Genomic DNA, 15,788 nt, shown 5'->3' with positions numbered 1-15,788 from the left:
TTTTATTACAATAATAGAAAAAATAACTAAAATGCCTATCCATGAATGGAGGAGTTTGTGAATCTGAGATAATGCTCTGGTGTGAACATCTTGCCTCACAGAATCTGTCTACTGTGCTGATCCACAAACTATGTTGTACCTCACAAACTGTTCTTGCCCAGCTATCTGCAATCCTTCAATACACAGGAAGTAGACCATTGCCCCAAGGGCAAATCTTTGCTATATGTCCAGTGCAACCGCTTCCCAGCTCAGAATCTCACAAACTCACTAATCTCCCAACTTTATACTGAACAATGGGATTAAATGGCACATGGGTTGTTCTCAACCCCTAAGAGATACCTTATATGGTTTCCCACACTTAATTATCACCCAAAGAACATTCTGTCAGGAGATACCTTATATTCAGGTTCATTTATCCTTTGCATACAGAGCATCAAATCATACTGAACATCATCTTACTGACTCAAAGTAGCCAACAGTTGACACCAAACACTCTAACTTCAGTCCTTCCCCTACCCATCTGTAGAGCCTTGAGGCATGCTGTGCTATGCTAGTTCTGACCTGAGAAAATCAGCTCAATTTCAGAAGCCATGATTCCTGTAGGCTACACACAGGAGCCTCTTCAGTTCTGAAAATCTGATCTGTTGGAAGCTTTCCTAAACTTCATGGCTGGAGATCATGTTGTGAGATGATCTCTCTACACACTAGAAAGACAAGGCAAGGCCGCTAGAGGGAGATTAAGATGTTCCCCTAGTGTGGAGGGAGATCCCTGCCAGGAAGCTGCCACCTATCCCTCCCTCCTGGTGAGATTTCCCTAGATCTTCACACAATTCTGTTATAGAACCCTCTCCATTAAGACTCTTCAGATAGCCCTGCTCTTCCTTGATGGCCCTGTATGTCCTGGAGGTGACCCACTGGTGCTAGTACTGAGTTCTGTCTACAGCTCTCCTATCTCTTTCATCATGGAGTAGAGGGTTAGGTAGAGTCTCCTTGAAGCCCCAACCCAGCACTGGACCCTACTGTCTAGGCCTTGACACTTCTCCACAACCATAGCATAGGCCGACAACTTGAACTAATTTCTAGAAAACTAAAGTCTTTACTGAGAACTTTGTAGAGTAACTGAAGAGGAATAAGCCCTGTCTTGGTTAGTATTTCTATTACTGCAGCCTAACTCCACGATTAAAAAGCAAGTTGGAAAGGAAAGTGCTTATCTGGCTTACACTTGAAGATCATAGTCCATCATTGGAGGAATTCAGGATAGAAACTCAAGCAGGGCTGGAACATGGAGCCAGGAGCTGATGCAGAGGCCATGAAGAGGTTTCCCATGGCTTACTCAGTCTGCTTTCTTATAGAACCCAAGGATTCTGGGTTTATACCAGCACAGGGAAGCCACCACCTACAAAAGCTTGGGCCCTCCCCCATTGGTCACTAATTGAGAATATGCCTTACAGCTGGATCTCATGGAGGCATTTATTCAAATGAGGCTTATTTCTCTTTGATGACTCTAACTTGTGTCAAGTTGATACATAAAACCAGCCAGTACAAGCCCCATTGGCATGACATTCACAGAGTATAACAACCAGGCACATGTCCTTATACAATGCCCAATATGTGCTTCTCACAAGCAGCACCCTATTCAGAGCTTTGTGTGGTACACACGCAAGTGTTGGCAGAGCTGTGCATTCCCATCCAAAGGACTGGGGGCCCAAAGTCATAGGTTACCATTGCCTGACTCTGGATCCCTCCCCATACAGATGAAGGTTCAACTACTACTTTCACAGGCTTTGTGTTTGATGAGGCTGAATGTGCACTGGAAGTCTGATTTGAAATATACATTGGTGGTGCATGCTTTTAATCCTGACACGTATGAGGCAGAGGCAAAGAGATCAGTGAGTTCAAGGTCAGCCTGGTCTACAGGGCTGTTGCACAGAGAAACCCTGTCTCAAAAACCCAAAAGAAGGAGGAGAGAGAGAGAGAGAGAGAGAGAGAGAGAGAGAGAGAGAGAGAGAGAGCAGAGTGATGCTGAAGAAGATAGCTCCTGATATTATATAGAGGCTTAACCAAAATTATTCCTGTTAGCCTCCAAATTATGGCAGCATGTGTAACACAGAAATAGAGCCTTCATTAGTCCCACTGAACTTCAGTGTTTGTCTGTAGGTGCAACTCATTCTGGTACCACCAGAGGGCAACCACAGCACACCAGCTTTAAGTTCATAACCAGTTTATCTTTGATTCTAGAATCAGAAAAGATCTCACTCCACCAAACAGAACCAGTGTTCCTAAAGCAGAGCAAGAGATGCCTCTGACACAAAATAACTGGCTCCAAAACAAATAAAAGCTGAAAAGTCAGAGAGACCAAGTCATGTCCTTCCAAGCAAACACAGGAAGACAGAACACTGACACAGTAGCTGAGTGGCTAATCCCAGGCTAACTCAGTGACTGTCACTATGAAAACCAGAGGGTGAGCAGGATTCATCATAACATGAGAACTGAAGTTCCAGGGAAAAAACTCTGTCTGTGCTGAAGATCTTGCAGATGATTGACTGACAAAACTTCATTATCATGGACAGTGGGAATTGTTGCAGTTTGAAAGGCAAAATAATCTTAACCTCCTAATCTAACTTCAGCCTCCTGAAAAGCCGTTTATTGCCCACCTCTATGTATGACTGTTGGGTGAAACTTTTGAGGATGTATTAACTCAGATTAGTACCACTAGCACCATGCAAAAATTAATCAAGTTCAGACCTGTAACAGAGGTTCCCCCTGCCCCTTGTCATAACCTGCTTATTCACGTCCCTACCAAAGCCATTGATAAATGCACCCAGTTCAGGACTTTCCTTGCTCAGTTATTTTATATAAATATAAAAGTTCCTGATAGTGCTTTCACAGTAGGACCTTGTTGGACCATAATAGCCCAGGATTACAGAGAAAGGATAAAGGGGAGCTTCAACCCTGATAGCTCAGATGAGTATGTGTCCTGAATACAGGACCTCAATAATATCTCAAAGGTTTCAAGAACTGGTTCCTGTTGCTCAGGCAAGTGGGCCAGCTTGACAAGGCCAGTGCTCATGGGAGAGCTGTCCTCACATTCTGCTTCTTCCCCACCAAGCACAGACAGTTTGCGATGCCTCTTGCTGGGTCACAGGCATCCTATACTCTGCAGCATTAAAGCAGCCCTGAGAGGTCTTATCTGGGCTCTGGGAATGGGGTCTGTTCCTCCTACTGAGCCCCAGGCCTTCACATAGCTCCTAGTCACAGGGAAGCCAGACAGAGCTGAAAGTTCCAAGGGGCCTTGCTACAGTACTGTGTCCCTACTAGGAAAATTTAACATTGTTAGCACTAGTTTCTTAAATTAAGAACACTGGATGAAAGCTGTCTAGCTGTTAATATCTGGGAGCTGGTATTTGCCCTGTGGTAGTTGGCCAGGTGACCATGTGGCTCAGAATGAGCCTCCTAGATCTCTCTCTCTCTGTGGACCCATATAAAAATAGATCTTTATGTAAAACTCTCCTCTGCTACCTGCTTAAAGAGTCTGTATATGACAGGAAAACCCCTAATTACAAGTTCAGAGTCTTCCATCTTTTCAGGGTGATGTGGAAATTTCTGGTTTCTTTGGAGACTTGGTTGTGTCATGTGATGTTCTTCTGGAAGCTGTCTTATGTGTAACTGCCCGCAGTTACATCTAATGGGTTACCTGGAAGGGAAGCTGGGGATGTATGGGAAGGCAGCAAAAAGAGACGGAGACCAAGATAACACCTGCTATTCAAGGTCTCAAAGTTTAATGAAGAACTCCAAATATATAGGCAGGGGAAAAGTCTGGAAGTTTCTCAGCAGAACTGGTTCAGTTGCTCCTCAGATGGCTAGTGTTTCTCAGGAAACTGCAGGTCCTTGAAGAACAGTAGGCTTCACCTTGGTCTGAGCACTCCACCCTAGGGGGAGGGGATTATGGCTGACACAGGAGTTCCCACTCAAAGGCTGGATGAGGAACTTCACATTGATCAATGTTAAGTTCCTGCCAGGTGGAACCTTAATAAGGCTCTCTATACGTATGAGAGGATGTTTTGCTGAAGCATACATGTGAGAGGATGTTTCATGGAGGCAAACACTTGAGAAGTCATGTGATGTTTGGAAAGAGTATAACGTAAAGCCAACAGACAGTGAATGACGCTTTCACATTGGTTTGCCTTACAATGCTTCACTGGCCTTTGCTGATCTTCACTTGTTGTGACTTCATAGAGAGGAATGCACCAAAGAACTGCTCATGGTATTATGACTGCTTTTTGCTGCTTCTGTAGACTTGTGCCAATTCAGTAGAGGCTCTCAGTTTCTACCGGATCTAGTTGCTGCTACTAATTCATGTTTTATGTTTTCGGATTGGACTGGACTGCTGCTACTGATTCGTGTTTGATGTTTTGGACCGGACTACTGATATCCTGACAATGAATATGAGAATCACCCCACAGATTACTTCTAAACATGTTCACATCCCCCTTGTCCTATTAACCATCTTTCTCCCCTACCTTTGGTTGGTGGGCTATAAGGAAGGTTGAAGCACCTAAGAACCCTTATGTTAAAATAGGTTTTGAAAAATCTAAGCCTACCCAGGGTGAGGTGGAGTTGGTGCCTTCTTCATCTCTATTCTCTTTGTTCCTTTGGTTCTGGATTTTTTCTGAATGAAAGGCTTAGAATTAAAAATCTATACACAGGTAATCTTGATACAGCATACTATATATGTGATTCAGCTCTTCTTTAGTATATATTGTATATAACTTAGATTCAACTCTTGTTCAAGAACATAGTTTTTTTTAAAAAATACCTACTGTGTGGCTCTCCTTCATCTTGGCTGATGACCTCACCAAGATGGAAGCAACCATGTGATTGGCAGCCATCTTCTTTAAAGTTAAAGAGCACATGCCATGTAACGTTACCATCTTAAGATGACCACATGGTATAAAGCAACATTTATAAACATTTATAAAACTTTTTGTTCCTACTGAGCCCTCTGCTTATCATTGTATCTCCTTTTAAACTAAGGAAACAACAACTGGTCTCTAAAATATTTTGAATTGGTATGAAATTTTTGTCTGATACATTTTTAAGGTTATAAAGGTCTATCTAAGGTCTACTCAAGTTTACAGTAATATTTATCTAGCTTCTTTGTCTTTGTTCACATTGTTAAGTTTTAGTTATTTAGATAAACTGAGCCAAACAAAAAGACTGATGTGAGAAGCCATTAGAGACCTCCACTTTAGCTGACAGGGCTAAGGCCCTGAGAAAAGCAAACAAGAGCCTCTCCAATGGGTATTTGTTTAGCCATTGTCTCGAGATTACTGCAGAATGATCCTGCCTGCGTCAACATCGCCGACTCCGGGTATCTTCATCAGATGACCTTCTCATCTCCTGTCGTAAATGCCAGGAATACCTCTGCCCCTCTTTGTCCTTACCTTGGGGTACTCCCCTCCTGGAAGCCTTAAAACCTGGGTACCCCAGAACAATAAACGAGGCTTTGACAAAACCCAGATTGACTCTGTCTTTCTTGGCGCTTGGCCTCCGTCTCCCTCCCCACCCCTTTTGACCCGCAGGTAGCACCCCTTCGGAACCCTGGAATAACTGACCCGCGGGACGGGTTACAGTGGCGCCTGAACAGGGACCCGAAGTACGGTCAACTACCGGACGACGGAGGAGAAACCCTGGGAAAAGGAATCGAGGACCCCACAGACCGCATCGCTCGTGCGTCGCTGGAGGGGCAGGTGAGTGGCCAAACATTGTCGTCCGATTGTCATTGGGGAAAAAAAAAAGAGGCTAAAGAGGCTTGATTCATAGGAGAAATCAAGCAATCATTCAGGGAGAGAGGAGTAAGAGTTAAGAAAAAAGATTTAATTAAGTTCTTTTGTTTTGTCATGAGAAATGTCCTTGGTTAATTTTAAGTGGACCTGATATTCACCCGTTAACTTGAGATAAGGTTGGTAAAGAAATTAATAAGATTTTAAAAACAGGTACAGGTGAACCAATGTTTGATATATTCTTTAGTTACTGGAGGCTCATTCAGAGTGCGAACGAGGACCCTGCTGAATATTGCCTCCGCCCTTTGTCTCAGGCAGCTTCTGTGACCTCGCTTTCCCCTAAAAAGAACTCTCCAAAACCTTCCTTGGTCGTTATAGACAGGTCTGAGTCCCCACCATCCACTCCTGTAACTTCTCTTTATCCTCCGCTCCTGAGGAACCCATCCCTTGCTGATATGTCATTAAGTTTAGAGAACCCCTGGGGAGAAAGCCAACTTGGAGGAGAAAAGCTGCAGAGAGCAAGCAGTCCTCTTAAAGGAGCTACGAGGGACAAATGGTCATTCTAACTTCAAGATTTATTTCAAAGTCAAATGCCTAGAAAAAGCCAGAGCCAAAACAAGCCCCTCCAAGTGGCCTGCCACCCTATACCCTGTGATAGGCATGCAGCGTGGCTCCTCTCAGCCAGATCCCTCAGACCTTAACTGGGTCCAGGCAATCACCAGAGATCATCCTATACTCAGCCTTAAAATAAATGGTAAAAGCTTTGAGGGCATCTTAGACTCAGGTGCTGATTCTACTGTGATCTCGCAATGTGCTTGGCCCCTGCTTGGCTTTTGCAAGCCTCTCTGACCCATCTGCAGGGGATTGGACAATCAAAAAAATACTCTCCAGAGCTCAAAGTTGCTGACTTTGGGAGGACAGAGGGAAATACTGGCTCTACTCAGCCCTTCGTGGTTTCTGGTCTGCCTGATAACCTCTGGGGAAGAGACATTCTCTCTCAAATGAAAGTCCTTATGTGTAGTCCCAATGAGGTTATTGCTCAACAAATGCTCTCCCAGGGCTATCTCCCTGGACAGGGACTAGGCAAAAATGGACAGGGGAGACCCGTGCAGGTAGAAGTCAGAGACTGCTGCTGAGGCGGCCGGAGAAAAACTGCTTATGGGCGGGCAGCATGTAAAATCTGGACTGCAGAGAAAGACCTGGACTCTCCTCCCATCCCTCTCCACAGGTGTGTGTGTTCAACTAGGCATCCTCCTTCCCCCTTGTTAAATCTTAAACAAAAGAAAAAGCAGGTTGCAGAAAAGCAGTTTTTGCATGTGTAGGACACGGTATCAAAAAAAATATATAAATAATAATAATAATAATGGTTAGAAGCTATTTCAAAACTCTCCTAGAAAGGAGAAGAAAATGGGAGACGTCCTATTTTCTCTCTGAAACCTACTGGAGATCTCCTTAGTTCAGGTTAAGATATTTGGATCTTTTGGGACATCAAGTTCCCTCTCTGTCTATTGTACGTCTTTGATGCACCAAAACTTGTCTATATGTGTGTCAATTCATGTTGTCTATTGTTTTGTTTGACTGAATGATTGGTTGTTTTTTATGTTTTATGTAAAAAAAAAAATGGTAAAAAGGCGTTATCTTGCTGGCAGTCCTGCCAATTGCAGTTTACACAGAGGAGGCTAATTTGAGGTGCCTCACATTCTAAGGTAAGAGTCAAAGACAGCTGGAAAAAAAGCTGCTTCTTAAAGGGCCAGGAGCCGGACAAGTGGAAATGGTTAATTCTCCTAGAAAAATTTCTATCATGATGATGATTGGGTTCAAAGTGCTTTATTTCTCTGAAGTTACAGCTAGAAAAATATATATATTTGGTTTAAATTTATGAGATTTGTATGATCGCTTCATTTTTATTTCTAATTAGTATTAAAGGTATAAATGTTTTACATATCTTGACTATAGAGTTATAAATTAATTGGTTATGATTTAAAAGGTATAATGTTACTAAAAAAAAAAAAAAAAAAAAGGTTAGTTTAAAACTGGTGATTCAGTGTCGGAGCCATCTTAACTAGCTACATGTGGCATGACACAACCCAGGAAATACAGGCCTTTAAGATGCTTCTAAATTGACCTGGTGTTTTGTGTAAATCTTGGCCTGGAGATTGGACTTATAAGAAATATGATTTAAAATAATGTCTCTTTAATAAGTTACAAAGTCATACATTCAAACACAAGATGATGGACAAACTTTACAATGTAAAAATGTGTTTACCATTAATTTTAAGGAGAAAAGATTGTTTAAAACTGAGTTTTGCTTTCAACAAATTGTAGTTATGCTTTGATATTACAGGTTCCTTTTGTTATTTGACCTTCATACAATGGGGTCTAGTTACTCTTTACAGGACCGGTAGGTGTAGGTCTGGCCTTAGAGATAACAAACTCAGATCAGGAGATTTACATTTGAGTTAATACAAAGCTCAGAGCTGCCTCAAAGCCGCTCAGAGCTGCCTCAAAGCCGCTCAAAGCTGCAGAGGCTTGAGAGATACAGTTTTGTCTTGCAGGCCTCACTTAGAGAGTTTCTGGCCAAAAGAACATTTTTAACAGATTCATACAGATGTGGTTCAAAATAAAGTTCAAACTTAGATCTATAAAAGAATTTTATTAGAAAGTTATTCCTCAAGAAATGGCTTGCTCTTAACATGGGCTTTTGAAATTTTTAAGAAAATGATTTTCAAAAGGTGTTAAGATAAATATTTTGCCTAAGACACTGCTTTAAGTTTGTCATTTAAGCCTCTGATGTTCTCAAGATAGATGCAAAATAAATATTGAGAGACATAACTTGGAGAAAGCTACCATAAGTATTTGTCAACAGCTTATGTTCACTTCCATTCCTTAACAAAGAGAACATTAATGTAAAATCTCTCCAAATACAATTTTGACATCCTCCAATAAAGATTTGATATAATAATAAAATGTTACAAAATAAAATCATAAAAATATTTTTAAAAAAGAATGTTTTAAGAGAATGATAAAATGTTTGCTTCTTATTTTAAACAATCAAATTAATTATTATTAATGGTTAATCTATTACATGACTAGCCTTTTTGACAAAATTAATAATTGTTATCTAAAAGATAAATTGTTAAAAATTTGCCTCTATACAGATTTTATTGTTACAGATTTATACATGCATCCTATAAAAATGCATCTACTATGGGAATAAAGCTCATATAATTAGATCACATGTTTATTCTTTTGAGTGTCCCCTTGCTTCAGCACAGATAATTGAACTGGGTGCTGTAGCTGTTCTTTTAAAATGTTGAAAATCAAACTTTTGATTTTTATATTAATAATATACATATATAGCTCATGGCTTGCAATTGCTTAAAGTTGTTTCCTTTTAATGATACTAATTCTTATCTTTTACAATTGTTTGTACAAATACAATTCAAAAAATTAATCAAAAATATACATATGACTATTGACAGCTTTTCAAGCTTTCTAGTTATAACTATTTTAACATAAGAAACAAAATATAAATTTAGTTGTTACATATGTTATTTTTTAATACTAAATGTTCCAAATCAGATTAAGACAAATATTATAACTGATTATTATAATCAGTCATTTGAGATGTCTTATTAACAATTTGATATTAGTCATATTACTGATATTCCCCATAATTTGCAGAGGCAAGATATTATGGAACAGGCCCATAGAACTTTACAACAATATTTTTATAATAAAAGAAGGGAAAATAACATCTCTATATACCACAAAAATTTAAAAAAATTTTAATGCCAGGGAACTCTAAGTGTAGAGAAGAGGTATGTTTGTGTTCTTTCTACAGGATGCTGAAGGAACATGCTAGCTGCCAGAGTATGCTGATGCTAAGATTTCGCCCTGGCTTTCCACCTTGCTCTCCAGCCTTTTGGGGCCCCTCCTGGGTCTTTTGTTTCTTTTGTCATTTGTCCCCTGGTCCTTTAACAGATTAACCAGTTTTGTTAAATCACAGATTGATTCTGCCTTGACAGACATGGAGGTAGCAACCATTGGCCTTCAGTTCTCTACCCTTGCTGCAGGCACAGAGCTTTCTTGGTTCCATAAGCGGTAGAAACGTCAATGCCAGGGAGGGTGACCTCCGGCTCCTAATAGTGGCTGAGGGCCATAAGCTGTGGAGTAGCCAATGACGGGAAATATTGTGGTGCCACGAGCCAGATGCACACTGCCTATTGGCTGCAGGGTGACTCCATGACGGGATTATTGTGAGTCCGCTACCTGGATGCCCGTCACACCCACCAAGGGCCTGATTAAGCCATTGGAGTGGGATGTGATGCCAGGAGTGGGTGCAACTTACATAGCCTAAGGCAGAGGCCCTGCCCTACTAGGATCTAAAAAGGCCTAGTTACTGCGGTGCTGGACGTGGGGGCAAAACCACATAGCCTAAAACAGGCTCTCCACCGACCCTCTTTCCATAGCCACCCCTCAACTTAAGAAAGAAAAAAGGAGGAGCCAGGTGGCTCCCTGAAAGATTGATAAAGCCTTATAACAAATTCCAGGGTGGCGCCTGAGAAAGACAATGTTTTCTCTTTCAGAACAATGATTAACTCCTGGACCGCAGGACCTCTTCTCCTATTAATGATGACCCTCGGAAGGGTGAGCCCCCAATTGAGCCCCTATCGAGTCTTTAATTACACATGGCTCATCATAAATCAGGCTGGGGACATTGCTAACTCTACCTCCAAGGTTACAGCCCAAATACCCTGGATTCCATTAGAGGTAGACCTTTGCAAATTGGCCCTCGGAGCCCACCCTGATTGGGGGGTGCCCAGCCACTACTTACCACAGGCTGCACCACCAAATACAGATGATAGAACCCGGGGCCAAAATCCTGCATGTCTCAATGCAGTTACCCGCTCATGGCTACAATATGCCTCTATTTATGTATGCCCTGGGGCTACTCATAGAGATCGTTCTCTGGGCGATAAATGTGGCTATGATGAGTCTTATTTTTGTGCAACCTGGGGCTGTGAGACCACAGGCGATACTTATTGGAAGCCCTCCTCCTCTTGGGACCTTATTACAGTAAAAAGGAAAAACCCTCCTCCGGGAGAGTTAGATTCTGGCCCTAAGCCTTTTAACAAGAAATGTCAAAACTGGTGCAATACCATTGTAATATCCTTCACAGCCCCTGGGAAAAATTACGATTGGCTACATTCCCGTGGGGCTGAATGGGGATTGCGCCTTTATAAGAGCGGGGAAGATACTGAATTGACTTTCACAATAAAACTAACAAAGAATATCCCCAATATCCCCATAGGACCTAACCCTCAATTACATGATCTGGCCCCTCCGCCACCTAAGGAAGCCTCAAAGCCTAAGAGTTTCTCAGCCACACGAGCCCCAGGAAAGGCCCAGTCAATTACCTTGTTTCAGCCCACCATACCCCCGGGCCCTATGCCCTCTTCCAAGCTGATTCTTTCCCTCCTCAATGCTTCTGCCTCTGCTCTGCTTCTCAAGGAACAAGAGCTTAACTCGACCAGATATACAGAATGCTGGATGTGTTTTTCAGCCGCCCCCCCCATTTTATGAGGGTATCGCCCTTTTTGGAAATTTTACCTATACCAATGACTCAAAGGAGCTCATTGGCACCCCTCTAGAGATTACTCTTACCGAAGTTTCGGGGGTTGGAAGCTGTATAATAGGAAAGAGCATGATTCCACCTCGACAATTGTTAGAAATCTGCAACCACACAGTCACCATTGACGAGCATTCTGATTACCTATTAGCCCCAAATTATACTCATCTGGCCTGTTCCACTGGCTTGACTACCTTTCTGGTTACCTCTCAGTTTATAAGTAAAAGAGACTATTGTGTGTTGATACAATTAGTACCCAAATTTAGCATTCATGAACCAGAAGATCTTTTGAATTTTTGGGAACGGGGGAGTGAGACACCCCGTAGAGCCAAGAGAGAACCTATATCGGCTATCACCCTTGCCGTCATTCTAGGGCTGGGGGCAGCTGGGACAGGCACAGGCGTTGCCTCCCTTGTCACCTCTCAACAGAATAGACAACAATACTATTTACTTAGTGCTGCCATTGATAAGGACCTGGCCGAACTCAGAGATGGTTTAGCTAATTTAAAAGACTCTGTTGCCTCCTTATCAGAAGTAGTATTACAGAACAGGAGAGGCCTCGATCTGCTTCTCCTAAAGGAGGGAGGTCTCTGTGCAGCCCTAAGGGAAGAATGCTGTGTTTATGTAGACAAGACAGGCCTGGTAGATGATAGCCTGAGGAGAGTGAAAGAGAGTTTGGAGAAACGCAATAAAGAACGAGAACAACAGGAGTCTTGGTATAAAAATTGGTTCTCCACATCCCCGTGGCTTTCCACCCTACTACCTTCTATCCTAGGACCCTTCATAGGGTTATTACTGTTAATCTCCTTTGGTCCCTGGGCTTTTTAACGATTAACCCGCTTTGTTAAATCACAAATAGACTCCACCCTACCCAAGAATTATATCTCGGTACAGTATCATCGTTTGGATGCAGCAGAAGCGGTAGGACCCGGTAGACAAGACGGCTCAGCAGAAACAACGGCAATAACTGCCCCGGAGAGGCTCGATTTCAATAAGCTCCTTTGATGAGGCTCTGCCTGGCTCTCACCCATTCATCCCTGGGCTTAGCTGAAGGGGGAGCTGACCCAAGGTAGCCGTTTTAAAGACGGGCAACTTCCTCCATCCCCTGACCAACCTAAGACATGGAGCCTTGAGGATGACAAGGTAATCCAACGACGGGTAAGGCTGCGGGATTAGAGAGGTCGATCCTAAGACAGAAACGGCTACACATTTTCGGTCTGGCCCCCTTGCCCAGTATTTTCCCCGAACCTTTCCACTTCTAAAATAAGGAATAAAAGCGGGAGATGTGAGAAGCCATTAGAGACCTCCACTTTAGCTGACAGGGCTAAGGCCCTGAGAAAAGCAAACAAGAGCCTCTCCAATGGGTATTTGTTTAGCCATTGTCTCGAGATTACTGCAGAATGATCCTGCCTGCGTCAACATCGCCGACTCCGGGTATCTTCATCAGATGACCTTCTCATCTCCTGTCGTAAATGCCAGGAATACCTCTGCCCCTCTTTGTCCTTACCTTGGGGTACTCCCCTCCTGGAAGCCTTAAAACCTGGGTACCCCAGAACAATAAACGAGGCTTTGACAAAACCCAGATTGACTCTGTCTTTCTTGGCGCTTGGCCTCCGTCTCCCTCCCCACCCCTTTTGACCCGCAGGTAGCACCCCTTCGGAACCCTGGAATAACTGACCCGCGGGACGGGTTAGACTGAAATATTCTATGATGGTGTACTATAGAAAGAAAAAAGAAAGGAAGAAATTCCCACTCTCCCCGTGTATTTATGGTTTATTTATGGTTTATTCATAATTTAATGTTTCATTTCAGTGCTAAAGAATATTCAATTAAGTCAATTCAGGTTTTAAGGCTCAGATTTAACAGGGATGAAGCTGTAAAATCCTAAGTTATAAAAGCTTTTAATTTATAAACTATTTGTAATACATTTAGTGACAATCTTTATTTAGCCTCCTGTATGTGTTTTCAAGCTTAAGCCTAAAATCATGTATATTTAATAGATAATGGTCCTCAAACTCTCAGAGATCTGCTGAATATAGGACTTCAATTGTTTAATGAGAAAGCTTTCCATTAGAGAGGGAAATGTTCCTAGCAAGAACACTATAGTCTCCAAAGAATATAGATGGGGCACATGACAACCCCACCTAAATTTTAGTAAAAACTAACCACTAGGAAAAACTGCCCAATACCCCACTTGTTGCCAGTATTGAGGCCTGCTGCCCTAGCATAACTGTAGCCATTTTGTTTATGCCTGCAGCCAGCCATCTTATGCTTTATAAGGAAACTTTCTCATGTGCTATTACTAGGAAACTCTCTCAAGCTCAAGTTGATTGCATATTCTGTTATGTTTTAATTGTTGGCATCCTTGAAAACCAGTCACAACAGAGGTCAGTTAGAATTGCTTTGTATAGATAGCCACAATAAGCTTGAACCCAAACCAACCGCCTGGCAACACTTCCTGCATGCATGGATAGCTTTTATGGTTTTTGCCTTTATAAGCTGCCCCTTGGATGGACCCCAACATCAGAGAGATACCTGCACCAATATAAAAAGCCATTTGTAATAAAACTTGCATTTTGAATAGAGGTCTAATAAAGTTTTAAGTTTCTGAGACTTCCCTTGGAAGTCTTGACCTCTTACTTGGCAGAAAGAAACATGTATATGGGTAACCAACATCCTGGTTAGCAAGTTAAGATATGAATGCTAGGCGAGTCAAATTGCCCCAACACAGGTGAATAACCCAGCCAATTGGAACAGGATAAATGTACAACAAAGACTTGTTTCTATGGAAGTCTCCTATCCTAAATCCTTATTGGTGGAATAACTCGACACAGATGTTTGTGGATTTCTGGCTTAAAAGCCAGAAAGGATTTTGATTCAGAGTTGTAGATTCTGGTTCAGAGACTAGGATTCTGGTTCAGAGTTGTAGTCTCCATTGCCGAGTCTGGGCTGCATCCCTGATTGATCAGTCCTGGGGCAAATGTTCAATAAACTATCCCTGTCTGACTGAGATCAGTGTTCACATGCTTTGTGGGGCAATCCCTGGGACTATGCCCAGTCTGTGGACACTTCCCCAAGTTCCTTCTCTGCAGGAAAATCTCTCAGACCTGGGTCTGGCAGCCAAAGGCCCATGCTGCTCTGTGTGGCAGAGGAAGACATACTGTAAAGCCCAACCAACTCCATTTTGTGCGAGACCAGGGGCCAAACTTCAATTCCAGAAAGAAAATCACAGACTCCTCCTGAGCAAACATCCTATGGCAATCTACCACCCTTAGCAACAGCCAGTAAGGCTAGAATAGCAGGGTCAAGGTACATTTGAATAACTATAACTTTAGACATCCTGCAGAGAACACATAACTTAGCCATCATGTTCATCCAGGTGCTCAAATCCTACAGAGTATGCTTTTTTTTGAGACTGCCAGAGGTTTTGCATTTTAATGACATAAAGAATTCACAAATCCAAAGGTCCTATAAAAAAAGCAAAGGGGATTCAGGACTTATCAGGAAGAAATGTACCTAAAATTTCCTCAGGCTGAAAAGACTTTTAACATCATCACGATGTTTGATTGAATGTACCAAATGATGAATAGTTTTCATATGTATTAATTCATATACTATAATTATTTGTCAGTTGAGTCACTATACAGACACTGTAATGAATATGAGCTCAGAGTAACTGTTTCATTTTACAGCTGACCTAACTATCAAACTTAATTGCAGATTGGTTTTCCAATATCAATATATATCAATATATATAAGTGTATCTGGGATTTCTTTCTTTTTCTTCTTTCACAGTTTTTTTTTAAATTGGGTATTTTATTTGTTTACAGTTCAAATGTCTCCCCTCTGAAAACCCACTATCTCATCCCTCCTTACCCTGCTTCTTATGTGACTATACCTGGGCATAAGCCCAACCTGTAGCAGACACATCATTTTCCTCTAGTTGAGAGACATTCTCAAATAAACCTGTCCTTTTAAAATTTTAATTTGGCTTGAATTGGCTTATTTCATCTGTGGAGGAAGCCTATTAGTGCCATCAACCGGGAGCCTAGTATTCAAATGTCCAAGACTATGGGGACATCTCATCTAAACCACCCCCGTGATAATCTGCCTATCTGCTGTGTATTTGGTAAGCATCTTCAGCTGTGTATTTGGTAAGTAGAAAAGATGATGGGAGAAGGTAGGATCTGTTGTTACAGTGTCTTCCCTTTTGGTCAGGAAACTGGAAATGAGCTCTGGCTATGGGCTGTCTTCTGCCACCAACCCCCCAGGGCTCTTGCTCCACTACCTGTCCTCCCATCCTCTAATACAAATGCAGAGCACACTCTGCATGCATCTGTGCCTGTCTGCTCTGTCCTCAAGCTTTTCTTCAG

The sequence above is a fragment of the Apodemus sylvaticus genome, chromosome 15 (assembly GCF_947179515.1).
Source record: "Apodemus sylvaticus chromosome 15, mApoSyl1.1, whole genome shotgun sequence".
NCBI classification, from domain to species: domain Eukaryota; kingdom Metazoa; phylum Chordata; class Mammalia; order Rodentia; family Muridae; genus Apodemus; species Apodemus sylvaticus.
The sequence above is the reverse complement of the archived record's forward strand: the minus strand, read 5'-3'. Positions refer to the sequence as shown.